This window comes from Tupaia chinensis, unplaced genomic scaffold, assembly GCF_000334495.1.
Source record: "Tupaia chinensis unplaced genomic scaffold, TupChi_1.0 Scaffold140308_1, whole genome shotgun sequence".
In the NCBI taxonomy this organism is placed as follows: Eukaryota; Metazoa; Chordata; class Mammalia; order Scandentia; family Tupaiidae; genus Tupaia; species Tupaia belangeri.
The window spans coordinates 739,904-749,156 of NW_006200185.1; positions in this window are offsets into that span (position 1 = coordinate 739,904).

Consider the following 9,253-nt stretch of genomic DNA (forward strand, 5'->3'; position numbering starts at 1 on the left):
TATTTTTAAAGGAGTGTTAATGAATTTATTTCTCCTATGAAAGAGAGAGACCGAGAGACAGAAGGACAGAGAGACAAGCACCCCCAACAGGGTCACCACACCATGATCTAGCTGGTGTCTTAGCTGGATGCCCCAGTCTTAGCTGGCCTTGATCATAGGCACTTGTGCACTCACCCAACATGCTTAGAGAGGTCCTGGGTCATAAACCCAAGACATTTCCCATTTGCATGCAGTTCTGTTACTGCTGTGACACCACATGTGACGCCCCGTGTATTTACACTGTATCTTCACTACAACTTCATGAACTTTTACTATTGTCATATCATTCCCATTTTACAGATGTGGAAACCAAAGCACCAAAAGATTAAGTAAGTCATCCAGGGCAGGGTTGCCAGATAAAATACAGACTACCAATTAAATTTGAATTTTAGATAATGAATGACACTACATGAAACATATTTATACTAAAAAAAGTTAGTGTTTACCTGAAATTTGAATGTAATGGCTGTTCTTTTTATTTTAAGTTTTTAAAGGATTATTTATTTAATTTTATTATTATTAATTTTTACTTTAACCAGAGAAAGACAGAGAGACAGAGAAAGGAAAAGTGAGAAGACAAGCTGCCAGGTCTAGGACTCCAACTGTGATCAGCCATATGAGAGTCCAGCACCTAACTGTTGTATATTTTTATTTGCTAAATCTGAGAACCCTATAACCCACAGTTATACAGGTATTTTTTTAAATAAAAATTTATTTGTTTAATTCCATTTGTTATTATTATTATTTTTCATTTTGACTACAGAGAGACAGAGAAAAAGGGAGAGTGAGAAAGCAAGTCGACAGGTCCAGGACTCAAGCTGTAGACAGCCATGTGGGAGTCTGGCACCTTCACCACCACACCACCTGCTGGTCCCAGTCATACAGTTATTAAGGAGTGAAGTCACACTTTGAACCCAGGGAGTGTGGCATCAGAATTCTCGCTTTCTCTCTCTCTCTCTCTCTCTCTTTAGAGAATTTTTGCTATAGGATGTGTGTGATCATCAGAGAGATAAAAAGAAAGAGAGACAGAGATAAATTACCCCCCAGGGGCATGGCCATGCCGCAATGCCTTCTCCATTCTCCTCTCAGGATTTTGGGCATGTACACACATGCACCCAGTGTGAGTTTTAAGTCACTGAATCTGGTACTCGAACTGCAGTCAACCAAGGGGGCCCAGCAACATAACCTATGCCATCTGCTGGTCCCAGATTTCTTGCTTTTAATCACAATACTTATACTAACTACAAGCAATGCTGACTGGAGTACTTAATTTATTAACTCTGGAATAGTGGGGGAAAACGCTTAACAAATGATTAAGGCTCATGGGCAGGATGATTATTCTATAATTCTGAATTTATTTTATTAATTTTTAAATTATTTTTTTTTCTTTTCAATAGAGAACTTTACTTGTTAATAACATGTGGTCACAGTATTTTTAGTGAGACCTTTTGTTTGAAAGGTGATAAGATCTGTAATATATTTGAACTGATTTTCCTTCAGTGCTGGTCAAGGAGAGAGATTAAAGATAAAAGCATTAGCCATCCTTTGCAATCAGTTCAATTTACTGATCAGAACTGTTATTCGAAACAACTTTCCATCACAAAGTACTTTGTGTTGTTTCTAATGAGTAGGAACTTTCTTTCAGTAAGAGCTTTTTAAAAGAAAAGAATACATATTTATTCACATTGTCTTCTCTTTTGATATTCTAACTACCACAGGCAGAGACATCTACTATTAGAAAGGTAGTACAATTTAATAGGGAAAAATATAGACTCTAGAACTAGATGAACTCTATTGGCTGTGTGAACATGATGTCTGATCCTCATTGTCTTCATCTGCAAAACAGAAATTATTGGTACCTGCTTCAAATGGTGATGGTGAGGATTAACTATCTGATGCAGAACTGACATTACACAAATAGTGGTAGTTTCTCTGCTCTGTCCATTTGCACCTTCTCTTGAGCCTCTCTCACCCTCAGCAACGTTCTGGGATCTTTGAAAATCTTTGAACAGTGATGTAGTGGTAAAATGCCATATTCTGTGATGTTAACCTATGTGGGAAGGTTCTGGGTTCGTGTCTGCAAACTGATCTAAGGAGAGCACAGACTGGGACTGGCTGAGGCTGGGGGCAGATTGCAGTGTGAATGCTGCAATTTCCTCTCCATGTCTCCATCCTGTTTGGGCCACGCACCTGGAGTGTTTTTCCAAGCCACTGGGGCTGGGATTCAAACCTTAGTTGGCCATCAACCACTAGGCTATGAGGACAGCCCTCATTTTAGTTAAGTTAGTGTTCTTAAAAACATTTTCGTTACATAAGTTATATCTGTTGTGTATTCCATCATAAGGAAAATGCATTCCCTTTGAGACATTAGCGAACATACATGCCAAAAAAATTTAGCACAAGCCAGAATAAGAATTTTACTGAAATTGTTAAAAGAGTAATAGATGAAAAATGAGATTGGCAGAAACCTTCCTAGGCCTCAGTTTCCTTATTATAAAGTGAAGAGAATTGGGCTATCTCTAAGGTTCTTTCCAGCACTGACATTTAATGATTCTATGAAACATTTTCTTCAAAAGCAAAATCTGGAAATCTCTGAACCATTGGTTTATAGTCAAATATTAAATCTAAAGTCACAGTCAAACATGACCTTTCAGAAGGAAGGCAGCAGGGTTTCTGCAAGAGAAAATCATGTCTGACTAATATATCAGTGCTTCTCCGGGGAGTAAATAACATATGGACGAGGAGGAACCAACTGTAGAATTTACAAAGACTTTTTAAAAGCTCTTGACAAGCTTCCACATTGTTGACTTTTCTGTTGTTAAATGAGTCCCTATGGGATTTGAGGAAACATTTTTTTTCATGCATGGCAAGCTAACTTACAGAATGAATTAGAGGATAGAGAAAAATGGGTGCTTCTCTGCATGGTGAAGTGTCAGCACTAAGATTCCTACATATACAGGCTTACCAAAGTATTCTGAATATTGTGTAAATAAGGTATAAACAGTGGTGTTTCTGTGTTTGTAGTTGGTACTAAGCTCTTCTCAATAGTGGAATGCTCAACTAACACAGGATAAATGGCAAAAATAAAATAAAGTAAATTAAAAAACTCCCAAAATTGTGGGAGTGGGAGGAAAAGGAACAATAGATCATCTCAGCAAAGTAAAAACATTTACAGGAAAAAATAAATAACTATGGGGCCAGCCCATGGCATGGTGAAGGCGTCTGGATGCCACACAACCAACTTCACAGTTGGAATCCTGGACCTGGTGACTTGAAGGACACCCCAGGCTCATGTGTCCAAAATCCTGACAGGAAAATGGAGAAGGGATTGGAGTGTGACCATCCCCCCCCCCGACCTCCAGTAGTGCTTTCTGTCTCTCTCTTTGTGTCTCTTTCCAGTGAGTGCATGTGCCCTATAGTAAATTTTAAAAAATTAACTAACTATACAACACAAATAATTAGATCAGTTGTTATTTATGGTTCTGGAAAGTGATCCAAGACTGGTAGGTTATTTCAGTAACAATTTCAGCTCAGCATGCCATTTTGGCCAGAAAGTCTAAAAAAAATCTGTGTGTGAATAAAAAAATAGACTAGACAAAAAATGTTATCCTATTTTTGAGAAAAAAAAAAAAAAAAACCCTGCTACACCAGTATCTGGAGCATGATATTTGATTCCAGGGGTTACAAATCAAGAAAGGGAACACATGGAACCCATGGTGGTAAGAGATGGGCAGTCAGAATGAGGGAGGGAATGAGAAGGTGCTATTTAGAAACAGACTCAAAGTATTAGTATTAATTCACCTAGAAAGCCAAAGATAGAGACAACAGCCCAAGTTAATACTAATACTAGTTCTGCTAATAATTATCACTTGTTTAGTATTCTCTGCCCAGCACAGGCCTAAACACCTTACATGCATTGAATCATTCAGTACCTAATAACCTTATGAGTTAAGTCCCACTATTTTCCTCATTATAAAAGTACCATGAAGGTATGTACAGAGTAAATAGTGATCAAAGCTATTTACTGGCTGGAGCTAAGAACAGACCTTTAAACTCAGAAAAGTCAAATCCAAGACAAACAAAAGGAAGTGAGACTTTATACAGTGGGCAGTAAAACTTACAGAACTTCCACTTCAAGCAACAATACAAGTCGAGTTGTAGAGATTCAAGAAGGATTTGAACTCCATGTATTGAGGTTAAAACCAAGATATACTAAGAGAATCTTGAGAAATGTCTTTAACCTTTGAGAATATCATTAAAAAGTATAACCATATCCTCTCTACTCCTACTGTCAACATGTCTCTTGAGTCTCCCTATAAAAATTCTAGGCTAGATGGACCAGAAATGTGGCCAAGTGTGGCTTTTCCTTTTTTTAATTGTGATATAATAGGAGAATGGTAGATGAATTCCTTGTGGGAATCTCAAGGTGGTTGTAATTTATACTATGATTGAATCTGTTTTAATTTCTAGCCTAAATTACACAGAAATCCTATTTAAAGTAAAGCTTTGTACTCTGTAGAAATGGAATCTTTTTGAAAAATGACTTGCTGAAGAATGAATTGCCATCAAAAAATGCAGGTAGAGGATTTTTCTCTTCAGCATCTATCATCTAGTCAGTGTGTATTTTAGGTTAGTTCATATCCATATTTCTTTAAGAAATTACATTGCAGAGAAAATACATTTTATACAAGGAAAAACAGGAAATTAGCTGAAAAGAGAATCCTTGTACAAAAATCCATGAAAACTTACATAGTGACTTCTCTGTCACATCAGTCCTCATGAAACCCAAGGATACATCCATTCAGTGTTGCTTGTGGCATCTTCTGTATTGGTCGGTTTAACAATGATAGTCTCGACAAAATGTACCAGCATCTTCCCCTAGCTTTGTGACCTCTACCCGAATTGAAACACTGTATGTGCTCTGGACACACCATTAAAAAGAAACCAGAAAAGAAAGACTAGGAGTGACTGTCTACTTCACAGAAGACTAGTCTTATCTGTGGGAAGGAAGTACAAAAAGAAAAATAAAAAATAAAACCTGATAAATAAAGGAAGGGGGAAGGGACAATTAAAAGAAAAGATAAGATTGCTCTGTAAGTATATTATTCTTAATTTAAAAATTGCTTAAAAAGAAAGAGAGATAGGGTTCAATGTGATTTTAACTGGTAATATGTGTAATTGGGCCTATGAACAAATAGTGAATCTGGTCAATCCCTTGAGCTCTCACAGCAGAGTCTCTCTTCCCCTCACCTTGACCTTTTGTCCTCTGGCTTCTCAGAGTCCATCTTTGCAGTTAGCTGTTAGGTTGTTAGTACGTCCCCTGACATGGTATTTGGTTCTAAGTCATTCTCACTTGTCTTAGTCAAAAGGTATATATGCTCTGCCCATCTGCTTCTTTGACCTAAAAATATTTTTATCTTAAGAGAAAATAAGTTAATACTTATTAATTATGATTCTCTGCTTCTAGTTCCAAGTGGAGATATTTTGGAAGAAGTCTCATACAGTCAAATAGCAAAAAGAAAACCACCAGCTTTTGTCTAAGTCAGGTAACCATTTTGAACTTACATCTACTCATCTGTAAAATGGAGATGATTTTATTTCTATAACAATTTGGAACACTTCCACATATGCTTGCCTGTTTGTTCCTCACAGCTACCTTCTGAGGTAATTATTTCTCCCATTTTACAGACAAGGGAACTGAAGCTCAGCAAGGCTAAGTAATTGGACTGGAGTGATATATGAAGAAGGTAGTACATGAGGAGAGGAGTCAGCTAGTCAAGATACTGAGTTGACATGTGATTACAGAAGCTCCCCCAGATAATGGTGCCTGACATGGAAGCCATGTGGCTGTATGGAGGTAGTATGGAATTGAGGTTATGAGTATGGACTTTAAAGTCACAGAAACTTAGGTAGAAATCCTTGCTTTACCCCTTATTTTCTGGATCCGATGGGCAAATCACCTTCTATAAGTCTGCATTTCCTCATTTAGAAGATGGGGATAATAATGCCCACCTTATAGAGATGTTGTGAGGATTTAGTGAAACAGCAGGTGTAATGTGCTTAGTACAGTGCAGAGTGCATGGGAAACACACACACACACACACACACACACCGTGGAAGCTCTTGGAATGATTAGTAGTAATAATACTTGGTACACATGTTGGCTCAGGACATGAACTCCCAAAGGTAGAGTTAGCCACTAGTGGCTAGGTTATAGGGCAAACAGAACTAAACATGGTTGAAACAAGCCAAGTAAAAGGAGGTCGTATGCTCTGCAAGACGTGGATCATTCAGGGCTACTTGGAACTAGGTTGCAATTTCCTTAGGGCAGTGGTTCTCAAAACTTGAGCAGGAATCAGAATCCCCTAGAGGGGTTGTTAAAGGGTGGGCCCCACCCCCAAGAGTTTCTGACCTGGTAAGTCTGGGAAAAGGCCTGAGGATTTATTTCTTTTTGTAAAGAGTTCTCAGGTGTTGGGGAATCAGCAGTTAGCATAATGGCTATGTCGCTGGACTCCCACGTAGTCGACCCGGTTCGTGACCTGGATCGGTGGCTTAAAACTCACGCCGGGCACGTGTGCGTGCGTGCCCAAGATCCCAAGAGGAGAATGGAGGAGAAGGGATTGCAGCGTGACCATCCCCCCTGGGGGGTGATTTCTCGCTTTCTGTCTCTATGTCTCTCTCTGTCTGTCTGGCGAGCGCACGCGCCCTATAGTGAAAATCTCTCCAAAAAAAAAAAAATTGTTCTCAGGTGTTGCTCGTACTGGTGGCCCAGGAAGCCCCCTTTGAGAGTCATTGTCTTGGAATAAAGAATTCCAGGACTGTAGTCTTGTCCAGTTCTTGGCATCAGAGTTTCCTTGCTTTTGTGTTCCCTTTCCTTCTTAGTGAAAATCTGCTTGAAAAATGCCAACCTTGTGTTGGCAGAACAAAGGGAATTGCCCATAAGTGGTCCAAGAGAGCTAGGACAATCAGAGGGCTGCTGGAAAAGAGGATTGGTGGTGGCAACGACTTCCCCAGCTGGAAGGCTGGGGAGAGACCTTAAAGCTGAATAAAGGTTGAAACCCAGATGGGAAAGAATCAGAGACAGCTGTGATTAGCGAGCCTTTCCCAGCTTGGATTTTTCCTCACGAGCTTTTACTCGCTTAAACTTTTTATCCCTTTTACAATTACTACTATATTTGGGAGGAATGCAGGAAGCATTCGCTGTATTTTCTTTTTGCTCTTTCCTTACTTCCTAGTTTTGGTCTTTATCAACCACACGGCCAGTTTGTACTTCTTGGGGAGCCTAGAGTAACATGCACAGATTATGGCAGTCTGAGGAGAAAGTTAAATGAAATTAGACAACTCTGTTGAAGTAAAATATGTGCTCTGTGCTCTGTATCATGTTACAGCAAATTTGAAAACCAAGGGCTGCGTTCCAAGTCACTGCCTGGCAGTTGTCAGTAACTAAGTCTCTGCTACCTGTTAAACACAGTTAATGAAGCAGTCTGTGTTTATAAATTAGAGGATTTGTCTTTGAAAATAGTAACTCAATAGAATGAGAAAGATAGATAGCCTTGTATTTAGGCTTCTGGATTAGAAATCATCTGTCTCGTGAATTTCAAGGGGGTGCAAGAACCTGTGGTTTTACTTATTAGTAAGACTATGTATTTAAACTGCAAATGTTAGGAAGCTGAAACACGAATACAAAACTACCATAATCACAAGAATGTGGGTTTCTTCAGCTCCTGAGGCAGAGATCCTTTGGCTCAGGAATTCCATTATAGGTTGTTCAGCGCCTTTAAGCTATCAGGTTTTTGCCTGTATCAACCTGCCCACGCTACATGAAAACAGGCCTCCCTCATTCTTTCAGAATTCATTATCCTGAACCAGTCACCTAAGCTTATCTCATACTCCAATTCCTAACTCTTTTTTAGTCTGTTCTAACTTCTGACTGCATGACTCACTTTTCTTCTTAATGCCTTGCCTCACCATAGGACCTGGTACTTGGTATTATTTCTCCAACTTGCACCTTTTGTAAAAACAAAAAAAAATGTTATTTAATCACTGTACATCTTTATTGTTTACAATATGCTTTTCCCCAGCATGCATGAGGTACATGTCAATCAAGTCAAAGACTTCGCTATATACATCATCATCCATAGGTAACTCTCCCCCTCCACACACTGCCTCCTGCAAAGTCTCTGATATCACCTCTTGTATTCCCTGCTATTACACCTTTCATTCTGTTTCTGCCATAGAGTGCCGACATCCAGTATATACTGAGTGGGGACATACAATATCTGTCTTCTATAGTCTTACTTCCTTCACTTAGCATTAAAACTTCTATATTCATCACGAAGGAATACTACTCAGCCATAAAAAAATACGATGAAACTCTACTTGCATCTTTTGCAGTCCTCTTTGGCCAGTAACACTCCCTACTTAGTTGCAGAGTTACCATTCATGGGAGAGTATACTAGTGATATATCTGTTCCCTGGGACCTAATATATTCACACAGGGCCCCATGGATGGCCCCCTCCCTGATACACCTAGTCCTGTAAGCAGAACCCAGATACAAGAGATTTGTGGCTCCTTGATACTGCTCTCAGAAGGAAAAGAAAATAAATGGAAAGGAGAGAATTTGCTCACCCAATCACTATAAACAGAAGCGCCATCTGAATATCTATATTGTCTAAAGTACATAAGGAAGAAATCTGATGGCTTATAGTATATAATGTATTTAGTAGTTCTCAGATTTGAAGAATTACTATTTATTTCTTCCCTGCCTTCATATCTACCTCTCCCTAACAGCACATCCATTGATTGATTGCCAGACTCATTAATTCTGCGTACCATAATGTCTTGTGACTCTATCATCCCTTGACTGAGCTATCTGCAGCAGTATCCTAATAATGGGTGTCCCTGCCTCCAGTTTCTCTTTCTCCCGCATCCCACCATTCCATGCCCCTCACCCTCCGCCAATCCATTCTCCACACTGCTGTCAAAGTATTCTAAAACACAGCATTTATTCTTTCTAAAACACACTTTTCATTCTGATGTATCTATCTTATTATTATATATGAATGATTCTGATTTTCTAGAAGAGACTGTTTTAACTAGAAAAATAGTATTCATATACTATATCTGTATTGTACTTTAGATCATTTTTCACAGATGTATGCTATTCTGTAATACCAACCCTATACTATAGATGTTATTTTGTCCTTATATTTG